Below are 15411 nucleotides of genomic sequence, written 5' to 3'. Positions count from 1 at the left end.
ATCGTAAGGATAAGGTGTTGTGTAATAAGACTATACCCTTGGTGAAGGTGCAATGGTGTAACCATGGGGTAGAAGAAGCAACATGGGAACCCGAAGACCGGATGAGAGAGTTATACCTATAGTTGTTCTAAGTTTCGAGGATGAAACTTGTATAAATTGTAGGTATTGTAAAGCCCCACGTTTAGGGCACCGGGTAAAACCCTAGTTCGAGTATTTTAATTCCCTATATTATGTATTATGTCAGGTGAACATTTTATGTTACAAGAAATTGTGATGTGTGAATGCGTGCCATGCTGTGGTAAGTGCGGTTTTTTCAGAAACCGAGACCTTTGGTCGTGGACCGGGTCAAAAACCCTAATCGGGTAAAAATCTCGGATTAATTAAACATGAAATACTATGGCATAAAAATATTAATATTGTCTGACACTGGGACTATATAGTCGAGCCAATAAATTTAAGAAAAATTGATTGAGGATTTAATTCCAATTTTCTAGGTTAAAGAATGGAAATTCTTGCCCGAGCCCTAAAGGGCATTTCGGTCATTTTGAGTAAATTACCAAAATTATGTGTTATGTGACAAAAATTATTTTTGGTCACATTTATTTATTAATTTTAGCTTGGGATATTTAAAAACTATAGGGTGAAATTTTGGTTAAAAAATAGAAGTGAAATTACCAAAGGGTCTATGAATGCCTTAAAGTGTGGTAAAATTTGGCAAGGGCATAAAAGTCTTTTCACAAGGGAGGAGAGAGAAAGGTGGGCGGCTAGGCTATGTCTATGCTCTCAAGTGTCTTATGACACATACCCTAGGGGAGAACAAGAGTTTCACTTACCCTACAAGTTAAGTGCTATTCCCATTTCTCACATTTTCCTCAAATTTTATTCTCTAAAAATAAAAAATAGAAACACAAAAACCCTCTCTTCCACTCTCACTCCCCAAACCTGAAACCCATTACTCACACTCTCCCATTTCTGAATTTTTTTTCTTCTCTTCAAGCTTGCCCACTCATCTCCATTGAAGGAAGGAGATCTTCAAGAGTTCTAGCATTGTAAGTTTCGGATCATAGCTCTTCCTTCTCTTCTCTTTTTCTTTCAAATCTGAAACCCTACGGGGATTTTCTATGCATGCATGTGGTTCTAATGTCCATGCATGGTATGGATCTCGTAATCTAGGGCAAAAGGAAAGTGGTTCTAAGGAGATTTCAAGGTTTGGAAGCTCTTTGGTGCTTTAGTGAGAATTAAGGTAAGATTTTAGGGTGTGGTTAAGTTTTTTTCCACTCATCTCCATTTTCTACCCGAACACTCTCTAAAAAAATCTGCATGTTAAACCTATGGGGCTCAGTTTGAGGGTATAGAATCCAAGGAGGAAGTTTGGACAAGCTAAGGACTATCATCTCCAAGCTAGAACCATCATAGGTAGATCTTTGGTTGATTTTGAGTTGTTTTTTTTTTTTTGGTTATTGATGATAGATCTGGATGTATAGGTTATTTTGTTGGATTTTTAAGTTTATTTTATGCTTGAGGGTTAGATTGGTTTATTTGTTGATTTGCTTGCATGCATGCATGTGGCTAGGGTTTTGCTAGTTGTATTTAGTTTTGCTAGAATGTGTAAAAATGCATGCTGCCAAGTTTTTGTGGTCTGACTTCCAATGGGTCAGATCATATGCTAATACCTCTGTTTGTGGAAATAATTTATATGGTTGCATATTTCTAGATGATTACTTGAGTTTAGGCTTTTCAAAATTGAAAAAAGGTGTTTTCAAACCGAAGTAATAAACTTTTTGTCATCTTGATGCAATTTGGAAAATTTCTGGGCAGCATGTGTTGGGGTTTTATGCCCTAATTAAAACCCAAATTCTTTGTAATCTCATTTTTATTATCAATAAAAGAATAGAAATCATTTTTTGACTTGGTCAATCACTTTGCTCACATGTTTTATTTTCATGATTATTTATTTAATATAAACTTCTATTAAATCCTGAGCATATAGCTAATCTTATTTATAGTGACGTAATCACAGTGGAATATAAATATGATTATATGTTCAAAATAAGTTAGTCCTAAGATTAGTCAGTGCACCGGATTTACACTGACTTGCCAATCTACGATATGATCTACTTACACATTACAGTGTTATGTTCTTTCCAGAACATTAGCAAAGTAGATAAGATCGGATGTATTTGTTACATCGGACAGGACCGATATTGACAGTTGATAAGATAAGTAAACATACCGTTATTATCTATTCTAGTCATATCATATAGTTGACCATAGGTCAATTCAATCTCAATTCTGAGTGGTTAGTATTCTAACTGATTGTATTATTTGAGTTCTTTGACTTGTTCGTTACCAGCTTACCCTACGGACTAGCCCATACTTACATCTTGGGAACTCGGTAGTATAATTGAGTGGGAGTGTTAATCATAGATATGAACATCTATAGCTTCTGATGAAGAAGTGAAACGATGGTTTCCTTTTAGTTTGGTTCAAGGTGTTAAATGATAGAGATCTCATTTCAGTAATTAAATTAGTTTACTGAAATATCATTTACAAGGAACTAAGTGTTTTAAGGATAAAATACAATGAGGGGTAAAACGGTATTTTAGTCCTATCTCATTGTAGACCGTCTATAGAGGATTGAGTGACAATTATGGTTGTAACAATGGATAATTAATAGCGTATCTATATTTGTTATAGAGCGTTCTATGAATTCAAGAGTGCAATTCCAAGTCTATAGTGGAGTCACGAGGAATTAATAAGTTAGTAAATTTATTTGTTAGATTTATGATAACTTATTGGAGCTTGATTTCATAGGCCCATGGTCCCCATTGTACCTTGGATAAAATCATCTAGATAGTCTCAATTAATTGATTTAATCATCAATTAGAATTGTCAAAGTTGACCAGGTCAATTTTGGATAGTTTCACAGAGTTGTGTAATTTTGAGAAGAAAAGAGAAATTATGGCAGATTTATTAATTAAGATAAATTGGTATCTAAATTAATAAATAAATTTAAATCAAGGTTCAAATTATAAATAATTAATTTGATAAAGGATTTAAATAATTATTTAATTAATTAAATCAATAGAAAATAATACAGGCCTTGATTTTAAGTCCAATGGGCTTATAATCAAATGGGAAATTTCACGGGCCTGTAGCCCATGATAATTTCGACCTAGGGCTTCAAAATGGCTGTTATTTTATTGATTTTTTAATTAAATTAAATGGCCTAATTGAGTCTATAAAAGGAGTGCTTATAGAGAAGTTAAAAAAAGGGTTTTTGATAAGTCAGATTTTCTGATAGTTTTATATTCTCTCTAAACACAAGTCCTTTTCTAAGCCTCTTTGTATTTTCTCTTCTTCTCTCTATATCTATCTCATGTGTTGAGAATTTCCCACACTAGTCTAGGTGGTTCTAAGGATACATTGGAAGATCGTGAAGAAAATAGAAGATCGGTTCAGTTTCTTGATAATACTCTGCGACAGAGAGGATACAAGAGTTAGAGAAACTGAAGGAAGGACTCTTAATTCCGCTGCGTATACTGTAAGTATTATATTGTTTGTTTCTCTTTGAATTCAATTTAGAAACATGTTTTAGGCTATCTCGTATTAATTTGTTTAATTTCAGATATACATGAAAATAAATAAAGATCCTGTATAAGTTTTTCCAACAGCATGCACTACCCAGATTGTTTTGAATATTGAACACATTTTACAGAGCCAGAAGCTATGAAATTTCTTAAACTGTTAGTTTAAATATGTATAAGGATCACAAAAATTTATTAGAGGAAAATTCAAAATGGTTTAAGTGTAATGGTTTTTCAAAGTTTTCCCTAATAATCTGAAAACGAAATTTCTGGGCAGCAAACACTGCCTACATTGTCTTACATTTTTTAATGGGTTTCCCTATCCTAAAAATTATGAAATTTTGAGAGAAACTAAATTAGATATGATTAAAGATTATGGTAAAAATTTAGAAAACACTGGGCTATGATGTAAGAGAAATCATTTTTCTAAGAACCCTAAAGATCTGAGAAAAACTCATGGGCAGCAGGCATTGCCCAGATTTCTTTAAATGATTTAATAGGTTTTGCCTTCCCAAAAATTCGAAACTTGGTGAGAAAATTTTTAAGATAGGTATTAAGGCTCTAGTAAAATGTTAGATTAAATTATATCATGGTTTAAGAGAAGTAATTTTTCTAAGTTACCTAAAAATGGGGAAAAATAGTAATTTCAAACCTTAACAAAATACAAATTTTGGGAGGTTAGTTCTCCTAACCTAAATTGAATTTTCGACGTGAGCTTTCACCTAGTTCCCGTCATTAGGACGCATAATACATGAACGGGATTTTTAAAGGGTTGTGGTTAGAGAACCTAACATTGAATATGACTTTAAAAGCGGGATTTTTATCACGTTAAAATGAATAGTGAAAAGTTAGGTTCGGAATTGGAAATGAAGTTGTTTTAAAAAATAGCTAAAGTTTTGGATAGCTAAAAAATCCCAAGTTAGTTTAAGGTCATTGAGAATTCATTTTTACCATTTTCTAAACTTGGGGTCCAATTTCCCTTTCTTTTCGAAAATGATGTAATAGAGATCCTAGGTTATGGATTTAAAGATGGTAAAAAAAATGGGAGTTAGGTTTTATAAGACCGTAAATTTATTTATAGCGGAATCTGGTCTTAGACACTGTAAAGTGTATAATAGAAATGTTCACTACAACAAAACCCCCTTTCAATAACACATCATTATAATACTATTAAAAAAGTATTATAGTATATATAAAGTAAATGAGTAAAGTAAACACGCGGCAACTGAAAAAAAAAAGCGGCAAATGAATGTGTTATATTATTTTCCCTATTATGTGCAGTAGACTCCCCTTTTCCATCTCTTTCTCTCTCTGTCGCATTTTCCATCATATTTTCCTTCTCTCCTTTCTCTTCCTACTATACCCATCTCTATTTTCCCGTCTCCTAGCTGGAAAACAATTGGTAAAGCCTCAAACTTTTATCACCACCTCCTCTCTCAGACGCAACCTCCTACTGGAGCCTTGACGAAGAAAAAAAAATGGAGCCAAAGTAAATCTCAAGATATATGGTAAATATAAAGTATGCTTCTTTATAGTTTTTTATTTGAAATTTTGACTATATTTTTCTTGAGAATCACTGCATTCACGAGCCTTTCTGATGATATATATATAAATATAATCTTTGACATTTCCCTCATTACTCTCCCTCATCTCATTGTATCTCCCTAAATCTCTCATGACCTTCTCTAGGTTGGGATACGAAAATTTCTATTAACAAGCTTATTTTCAGTATGATGCTGTTAGGTTGAGGAGAACATTTGCAAGTTTGCAAAGAAGGGTCTTACTCCATCTCAGATCAGTGTGATTCTTCATGACTCTCACGGTATTGCTTAGGTGAAGAGTGTTACTGGAAGAAAGATCTTGCGTGTTCTCAAGGCCCATGGTAATCATTCTTAGTGTTTTGTTTTATGAGTAGAACCTTATTGCCTTATCTTAGGTCATTGTCAACCCATTTCATTGCTTTTTTTTTGTTGGAAGAACTTTAGGTCTAGTTAACTATTTGCTAAATATTTGAATGAGCGAAGGGAATAATTAATTTTTATGGTTTTTCATTTGTTTAATTTTGGGTAATTGGGATTATAGTGTAATTGAGCTGGTTGTTTTTCTTGTTTGAGTATCTTAATACAATTATTGAATGATAAGGGCATGTAGCCTTTGGTTGGGCGATGTCTTATCTGTATGTCTTGGTTGATTGGATTTCTTTGTTTTTATAAAATTGGTTTTGTTTGTTAGGTCTTGCCCCTGAAATTCCTGAAGATCTGTACCATCTTATTAAGAAGGCAGTCTCTATTAGGAAGCATCTAGAGAGGAACAGGTCGATTGATTTTGGTTGAGAGCAGGATTCACAGACTTGCATGTTACTACAAGAAGACCAAGAAGCTTCCCTCCATTTAGAAGTAGTAAGCACTTTTGTTTCTCCATGTCTACCGGTCTATAACTTGTTAATAGAAATGATATTCTTTGTATCCATTCAGTTATTAGAGAATTGAACTGTGTCTTTTATTTTATTAGATAAAATAGAAGCGAATAGAATATCTGAGTAGTATCTGCTCAAGCTTTTATTTATTAGACTAACTTTTTATGTACTAAGGAAGGCTTATGTAGAAAACTTTATTTATTAGATTCAGCATGCCTATTTACTTGAAATAGAAAAATTAATATGAAAAACTCAATGTAAAGGTAAAAAAGAGTTAAGGTTTAGCCAATCATTTTGTTTACAAGAGAGCATAAACATTTATTTTTGTAATGGGTTTTGTGGATTAAGTTGGGATTAGATTGTATACTAGTTTTTTGTAGTGAATCCACTTATGCTTGTTTGTTTTTATTGAATAGCCGTTACCACTGGTTTTCTGGGGCCATAATTTTATAAATTCAAGGGTGAAAAGTGGAAGCTTTCCAATAAGATAACAATATATATATATTGTTAGCCAATGTAATATTACATGATTAGTTTTCTGTTTCTGGTTTGTTAGTTTTGTTAGCTTCAATTGTATTCAGTTATACTGTTACAACTTCCATCTATTTCTATGTTGTGTATTGCTACTATTGTAAAGTTCTATATATAAATAAGATTTGCCTGAGTCTCAAAATCTTCTTTAGAGCTACTTTTTCTCCATTTACATTCTTGAATTAACTGCTATCACCCTATGCTAATTTTCCTGGTTTGCTTTGCTTTTATCTTATCCACCCATGGGCATTTTGAGTTTTTGAGTTTTTTCAACTTTTTTTTTTATCGAAAAAAGGAGTATATTAAAAACACATAAAAAAATTACAACTGCCAGATTTGAAACACCACCAAACTTACAACAAACTCAAAACAGAGACTAAAATACAAGCCAAATCATAAACTCCTAACCAACTCAGCAATTGATCTATTCTTAGCCAAACACTGTTGACTCAAACAGCCAAAAAATCTAGCTTTCAAACTCAAACTTATCATTTTAACTAAACTTATCATTGCACCAGATGCCATAAAAGGCCACCCTCTAATCAAATAAGAAGTGTTTTTTTAGGTTCCCATATAAACATATACATATATTAGTCTATATATATACATATTTGAACCAAAAAATTTAAGATTTGAGGCAAACAAGTGACTAGAAACATAGGGGGGAATGGGATGTAGTTTAATTTTACTATATAAGTTCTTAGCAGACAAGACCTACTTATATATGTATATTAAAAAGAATATATATTATTGTTTTGGCTTTATCACATGTCGTGGTGGGTGTTGGACTCAACTAAGATTATTGGTAACAATTCACACTTTACTAAAAAGCAGTAATACACCCCCTATATTCATATCCCTTGAAGATGAACTCAAGGAAAATAAAACATTTAAATAATCAAATAATGAAATAGTTTAATTTGGCAATAAGTTTCAAGACAATTATTTTATTTGATTGCTATTTTGGCTTGTATCCATTCATTTATTAGAGAATTGAACTGTGTCTTTTATTTTATTAGATAAAATAGAAGCGAATAGAATATCTGAGTAGTATCTGCTAAAGCTTTTATTTATTAGGCTAACTTTTTATGTACTAAGGAAGGCTTATGTAGAAAATTTTATTTATTAGATTCAGCATGCCTATTTACTTGAAATAGAAAAATTAATATGAAAAACTCAATGTAAAGTTAAAAAAGAGTTGAGGTTCAACCAATCATTTTGTTTACAAGAGAGCATAAACATTTATTTTTGGGGGCAAAAAAATGAGTAATTTTAATTGTTGGTATAAATGAAATGAATGAAATGAGAGTGGTACTGATCATATAGTTGTGTTTAGGAGTCCACTTAGCAGTTGGCTGGGTTTTGATGGTGAATTTCAGCGAATTACTTTTGGATTTGTTTTGCGGGTGTGAGAGAAGATTCTCTGTTTCTATCATATTCATATGTTAAAGATTCTCTATTTTCTGTTTCTAGTTTGTTAGTTTTGTTAGCTTCAGTTGTATTCAGTTATACTGTTACAACTTCCATCTATTTTGAGTTTTTTAGTTTTTTCAACTTTTTTTTTTTATCGAAAAAAGGAGTATATTAAAAACACAGAAAGAAATTACAACTGCCAGATTTGAAACCCCACCAAACTTACAAAAAACTCAAAACACAGACTAAAATACAAGCCAAATCATAAACTCCTAACCAACTCAGCAATTGATCTATTCTTAGCCAAACACTGTTGACTCAAACAGCCAAAAAATCTAGCTTTCAAATTCAAACTTATCATTTTAACTAAACAAAGAGGAGTGCTGGAGTAAAGAGAAAAATAGCATGCATTTCTGTTGCACCAGATGCCATAAACCGCAGCAGCCAATTTTTGGGCTTCCCTTCTAACCACAACTTCCATTGAACAAAATTCTTGGGCCAAATGGCAGTGCCTAACCAGTCTTTAGTCAGCTCCCAAACCTGATGAGAAAAGCTACAGTCAAAAAACAAGTGTTGATGAACTGTTCTTGAGTTCATTTATCAACTTTACTAGTTTATTTTGAGTTTTTATTTGGGCATTTACCAGTTTATGTTTAAAGATCATATTTTGATTGCTATTTTGAACTGTTCTTGAGACAAGATACTTTGATTGATTTTTGGCTCTGAAATATGCTGGTATAAATGGTGGGAATGCCAAGTTTCATTAAAATGTCATTCTTTACTTACCAAAACTACTGTGACAAGCTAGGGTGAGATGGGGGGCCAATGTTTTAGAATGGTGCCACTACAGAAGAAAAGCATGTTTGTTAAAAAAACCATTTGGGGTTGTAATAAGATAGTTTTAGTTTTGAAAAATAATTTGACTTAAAAGAAGAGAAAGATGAATGGAGAATAAAAGAACATCAACCATCCGAGAATGAAAACATATACAAGTTAAGCTAAAAATCAGGTCAGATTTTAGATCTCAAAAAATGATAAGTAATTACCTATTAAATGTTGTATGGCTATCAATCATAAATGATAAACAATTAATTGCTAGCCGGGGTTAAGCAACTTTGGACTAGTTAAAACAGATGACATGTATAACAAGAGCCAATCAAAACACAAGACTTCTGTAGTTGCTAAAAGATCATCACACTATCATGCATGTCTTTTGCCAATTATTAAAATGAGTTTCCTTTTCAGTTTTTCAATAGCTCTCCTGTAAATATTTGTCTTTGTATGGTTCAGATTAACAAGACAGATTATATTCATTCCTATTGCTCTTTGTAATTAGTTGGTCAATTCACATTTTCCCATTAGTGCCACATAGAATTAAAACCATGTCATTGATATTACTTTTTACTACTCAATTTCTCTATCAGTAGTAATTTCTCTACCAAACTAGGATTTAAGAAATACTGTGGGACTAAAAAATAATATAAACTCTTGTTTTAATAAGGAGTTACATTTTGCAATGCTCTAGCTTTAAACTTGTTTATAGTGGATGTATTAGTGGCCAGAGAAGTGTTCTTCAGAAGAAACTATAATTAGTGAGAATCACAATAGGCAATAGTCACAACTAGCCATTTATTGGTCTCTTTCTGGGCTACTTTTAATGTGATTGATCAAGATAATACAGATGACGATGGATTGGTAGGACTGTAGATATCAGAATAATTTGGTACGTAATGTAGATAATAACAACGTAGATCTGAATAACAAGTAAACTAGCAAATAATATATTATATATAGAAGAGAAAACTAGTTTAGTAATAGAAAATTAGTTTAGATCAAACTCCTAGGAGTTAAAATCACATTTCACAGCTCAAAACCTTTTGTGCCAAACAAAAAAGGACAAATATGTTTTTGCTCGTGAGTTTAACATTCTTGGGAATTGTGGAAAGTGCTAGAGCTAGACACAACTTGGCTATACTAGCTCTCCTTATTCATTAATTTCCTTTGTTACTCGCTATAATTAGTTTTTATCAAACTCTTCAACGGAAAACTAGGTATACGTAATATTTTTGGTCAGAAAAACTACATTATGTGAGTATTTAGTTATACATGAGAAAATCACTTGTGCTCATCGTTTTCTTCTTCTTTTGCCATGTGCCGTTGTTTGATATTATTGTTTTCCATGCGAGAAAGAAAAGCAACACACATGTTAATCAATCACGAGAATACGTAGTGTGTACTTTGTAGTTCTTTCCTTCTTAAACTTTTGAAGTTCTTGTACTTGCTTCTTCTGCTTTTTGATACTTTTGTAATTGTTTATAAGAGAAAAATGGAAAAGAAAAGAAAGTAAAAGTTAACGTTTTGATATATTTAATATGCTAATTTAAACTTATCTCATACCGAAAAGGTGGACCAAATATATTCAATAGTAGTGGTCCAGACTAATGTCACTACTAACATCATCATTATAACAATTTGAAATCCACATTAACAAAACTAGCTAAGACAAGAAAATTTGAATTAATAATGCCTTAATCTTGGCAAATTTCAGCTTCAAATTCAACAATTTCATAGAGATACTCAATTTCTACAAGGCATGTATGTATTAATATAACGTTGTAGAGGGACATGCATTAATGTGTGTATATATTTTATCCCCAAATTTTAAGATTGAATTAGATAAATTTTGGATTTCAAAGGCTGTTTTAATATCTATTGACAAATTTTAATTTTGTATTAATCTTTTAGGTATTGATTATTCTTTAGGTTGTGGATCGAATTGGCAAGGAGCATTGCAAAGTTAATTTGCAAGAGGTACGGAATTTGTTCTTTTAACTCTTATTATTAATATCTTAAAAATGTTAGAGGAGTTTGAATATCTTAAATATTCATCCATAGAGAAGTAGGTTCTGAGATTAAAATTGTGTGCTGCGGTGATAACGGAAGGTTGAAAAATTGTGTGTATTAGAGAAGTAGGTTCTGGAAAATTTGTTTGTGTGCTGCGGTGATATAAGGAAGAAAACTTATTGTGTGTTGTTTGAATTTTTTGACTTGGTATTGATAGATGGTTAGGTAAGCTTTTATATGTATAGATTAGATTTTTCATTATATGTATAGATTAGATTTTTCATTTAGTCATATTGTTTTCATTATTTCCATATGTATATATTAGATTTAATTGCCAAAACCCAAGCTAAAATCTTGTCTTTGATCCAAACCCAATTAGTTAGTGGCTACCATTTTAGAATCTGATTTTTAAATTAAAAACAACACTAGAATCTCTTGAGTAGATATTGTAGACTTGTGTTAGAAGTTGTCTGGGCTGTTAGGTTGGGAAGATATTGTAGATAGAGAGTGAGATTTACTTAGAGAAGAATTTGGCAATCTTTGGGAAAGGGGAGCCTCTCAATCTAACTCAACCTTGTAATGTTTAGGGTTTTGGTCTATACCAGCACTGTTTATTAATTAATAATGAGGAATTTCAGTAGTTCTCTCTAGTTTTTGGTTCCTAAAAAATTACTATAAGGTTTTCAATCAAAGGAAAATCTATCTAAAATAAGTGAAACTCACTCTGCCTTACTGATTTCAACAGAAATCTCCATAATAAAATGCAAACAAGCTTTTCAAGCCACAAAAACAAAAGTAATTTACACATTCAGAAATTGTACACAATATTTTACTATTTTATCTTTAATATTGATCTCAAAATGAATCATTCTCTAATTCTTTAGTGCAGCTGAAGGAGAGCATTAACTAAACTATTTGTATAGTTTTTACTGTCCTTGGACCGTTGTCCTTCTTTGTTTAAACAGAGAAATTTCATGTTTAGTTAGCAAAGTGTATGCTAACAAAATTTTAGAAGTGTCCAGATAATAACTTTAAAGAACATGACACTCATTGATCCAATGATTTCGGTGATTAAAGTGTGTATATTTCTCAAGCAACTTATAGCTTTGAATCCATCCTTATATCATGTTGCTACCATTCACATAGTCTCATATTCAAAACTATAAGCAGGAAACTACGTGAATTGTGTTGTTGCTGAAAAACAATTCTCTTTTGATAAGGAATGCTAGTAATTCACTACCAAAAACAACCGCTTATCCCTCTGTTTTCTATCTACCATTTCATGTCATATTGATCACTTTGATAAATTCACTCAAGAAAGCCGTGCGAAAAGAAAAACAGAAAAGTAAATAAACCAAGAAAAGAGAAAAATGAAAGATAAGAGAAGCCATCTGGGTCATATGACTTCCTTGAGTTGTTACACAATCTTCAGAATAACTATATGGCTGCAGTGAATAATGGTAATTTTCTGATAGAACTCTGAAAAGATAACAGTATTATAATAATAATATCTATAATACTATTAAATTAATTTATTAGTTGAAAAAAATATTTATTAGTTGTATAATATCCTTTTTTTTTTTAATTTTATTCATTTTTTTTAACAATCTTCCAAAAATCCTTAATTAGTTTAAACCAAAACCATATCCTAATAATAATAATCAATTTATTAATTAATCAATTAAAACCAAAACAATTTTGTAAATCCAGGGTCTCCAAAACTAATATGAAACTAACTTTTTCAAGTATATTGGGGACCATAATAAGCAAATTTTTCAAAAGTTACACTTTAACACTAACATGGCAATATAATTTTGGAGGGGACCACTCTAAATACTAAGAAATATAATAATAATAATAATCTTGAGCAAAAAAATAATAATAAAAAAAACAAAAGAGATCAATGTCTTTTCCTTTTCTTTCCTTTTGGTTGGTTACCACCATTTGGATCATATAACCAATTGTTTTTAAAGTTTTAAAAGACTGAATTAATCATATTATACTCTCAAGGAACAAGTTCTTAAGAGCACACGATGTAGAGTCTGCTGCCCACTAGACATAATATCCCTTTTTTCTTAATCAAATTAAAATGGCCAGTGCCCACTAGGCCTTTTCATTGATATATTTACAACCCACAAAACAATTGAGGTCGAAAATAACAATATGGTCAACTTCTCTATTAAACAACATTGACTTAATGACCTTTCTTTTCTTCTTCTTCTTCTTCTGCAACTAACCCCAAAACAATACAGATGATCTAAAACATAAGCTGCTTGCTATTTTCAAAAGATACTAAGAAGACCCCCTTAAACTCTGGTGATCCTACTACCTATTGCAATGTCTATCAGAGGAAATGAAATGAAAAAATATTAAAAATTTCTTAAACTCAGCAAAAATAAAGGAATTCTTCCATTTTTAATCATTCATAGGATAAATAGCAAAAATAGGATATTTAACTGAAGAAAAGGATCTTTTTAACTAGTATGACCTGAAATTCTCTTTTAAGATGACTTGAAATTCAACCAAGGCATGTTTTCTTTTAAAAGCATGTGTGTTAATGACCTTGTCATGACCTTGAAATTACAACCGCAAATAATGTGATTGTCTTGTCTAACAGTTGTTAAACCCAGACAAAAAACAAGATTTTATTAAGAGAACAACATCAAATTCAAATTCATTGGAGATGGATAAAAGTTGGATCCATCTTAACAGGTTAGTAACCAAAATCATTTAGTTTATTTTGGGTATAAGTTAAGTGTTAGTGCTTGATTATTGACGTATGCTCTAAAATTGTAGAGCAACGGTGGAATATGAGCAAAAAGCTAGGGAGTTTGTTAAGACAACCATGACGAATCTTGGATTTCCAGCCAAGATTCTTTGTCCATGCAACAAATGTCACCATCTAAAAACAAAACATGGAATCTCAGATGTTGGCTTTAGTGAGATGTTGGAGATGATCAAAGAAATGTTGCCGAAAGACAATCTCCTACTGACATCAATGTATGCAGTTAAAAAGTTTCTAAAGATGTTTGATCTGAGCTATAAGCATATCCATGCTTGTATCAACGATTGTTGTTTGTATGTCCCACTTGTCAATATCCAAGATGGAAGCAAAATGAACAGACAAAAGAGATTCTACAAGGGCAGTCTGCAAAATTGTTGAGATATTTTCCTATTATACCAAGGTTTCAAAGGATGTTTAGAAAAGAAGAGATGGTTGTAAGCTTAAAATGGCATTCAACCAATAAAAGAACAGATGGGAAAATGCGGCACCCGGTAGATTCAGAGGCTTGGGATGCAGTTTATGAGAGATGGCCAGATTTTCAACTTGAACCTAACAACCTTTAATTAGGACTTGCTGCTGATGGGATCAATCCTTACAAAAAGATGAGTTCTACGTATAGTTGTTGGCCTATAATGCTCGTTGTATATAATCTGCCACCTGCGTTGTGCATGAAGGATGAATTTACCTTTCTATCTATGTTGATTCCTGGACCTAAACAATCCGGGAATGACATAGATGTTTACTTAGAACCCTTAATAGATGAGTTACTTGAATTATGGAATGGTGTTTATACATATGATATTTCTACAAAAAAGTTTTTTAATTTAAGGGTCATGTTGCTATGGACCATAAATGATTTTCCAGCTTATGGAAACTTAGCTAGATGTGCGACTAAAGGGAAGTATGGTTGTCCTGTTTGTGGCGAGCACTCAAATATTGTTTGGTTGAAGCATAGCAAAAAGATGTCCTTTTGCAATCATATTCGATTTCTACCACAAGAACACCAGTATAGAAAGAAGAAATATACAACTACTAGGGCAAGGGAAAGAGCACCACAATGTCCAATTATATTGACAGGTGTTGAAGTAGCTTAGCAGTTAAGCAAAGTGACTAATGACTTTGGAAAGGGAAAAAAGAGGAGTCGTGGTATAGACACAGAACATATCTGGAAGAAGCATTCTATTTTTTTTAGGCTGCCTTATTGGGAAATATTAGTTGTTCGTCATAACCTTGATGTTATGCATGTTGAAAAGAATGTTTGTGAAAGCATACTTAACACATTGCTCGATTGCAAAGGAAAATCTAAAGATAACTACAACTCGAGATTAGATTTGACAGAGATGGGCATTATGCCTCGTCTCCATCCGTATGAAGAAAATGGTGTTATTGGTCTTCCTGCTGCAGCTTACACTCTATCAAAATCTGATAGGAAGTTTCTTTGTGAGAGGCTATTTGACTTGAAATTGCCTTACGGATATAGCTCTAACATTAGAAACTATGTAGATGTGGAGAAACAGAAGCTGACAGGACTTAAGTCTCATGATTTTCATGTGATTATGCAACAACTATTGCTTATTGCTATAAGGGGTTTAATGGAAGAAGGTTGTAGAGAGACAATTCTTTGGCTCTCTAAGTTTTTCCATGGATTGTGTCAGCGTGTGGTTGATAAGGAGGAAATTATGAAATTGGAACTAGAAGCCTTTGAAATTCTTTGTCAACTAGAAGAATATTTCCCTCCTTCTTTCTTTGATCCAATGATTCACTTGGTTGTTCATTTAGCACGAGAAGTTAGACTTTGTGGTCCGGTGCAATTTCGATGGATGTACCATTTGAGA

The 15411-nt window shown here is 32.1% G+C and overlaps 1 long non-coding RNA gene across 1 annotated transcript; it reads left to right on the top strand.

The window, feature by feature from the left end:
• Positions 1-10715: 10715 nt before the first annotated feature.
• LOC133789809 (uncharacterized) lies at positions 10716-13624 on the top strand. The gene is made up of 3 exons (XR_009873714.1): positions 10716-10758; positions 13409-13503; positions 13588-13624. It is a non-coding gene; the product is annotated as an uncharacterized LOC133789809 (long non-coding RNA).
• The last annotated feature ends 1787 nt before the right edge of the window (positions 13625-15411 follow it).

The sequence above is a fragment of the Humulus lupulus genome, chromosome 7, assembly GCF_963169125.1.
Source record: "Humulus lupulus chromosome 7, drHumLupu1.1, whole genome shotgun sequence".
NCBI lineage: Eukaryota > Viridiplantae > Streptophyta > Magnoliopsida > Rosales > Cannabaceae > Humulus > Humulus lupulus.
Note: the sequence above shows the minus strand (reverse complement) of the source record. Positions and strands in the feature narration are given on the sequence as shown.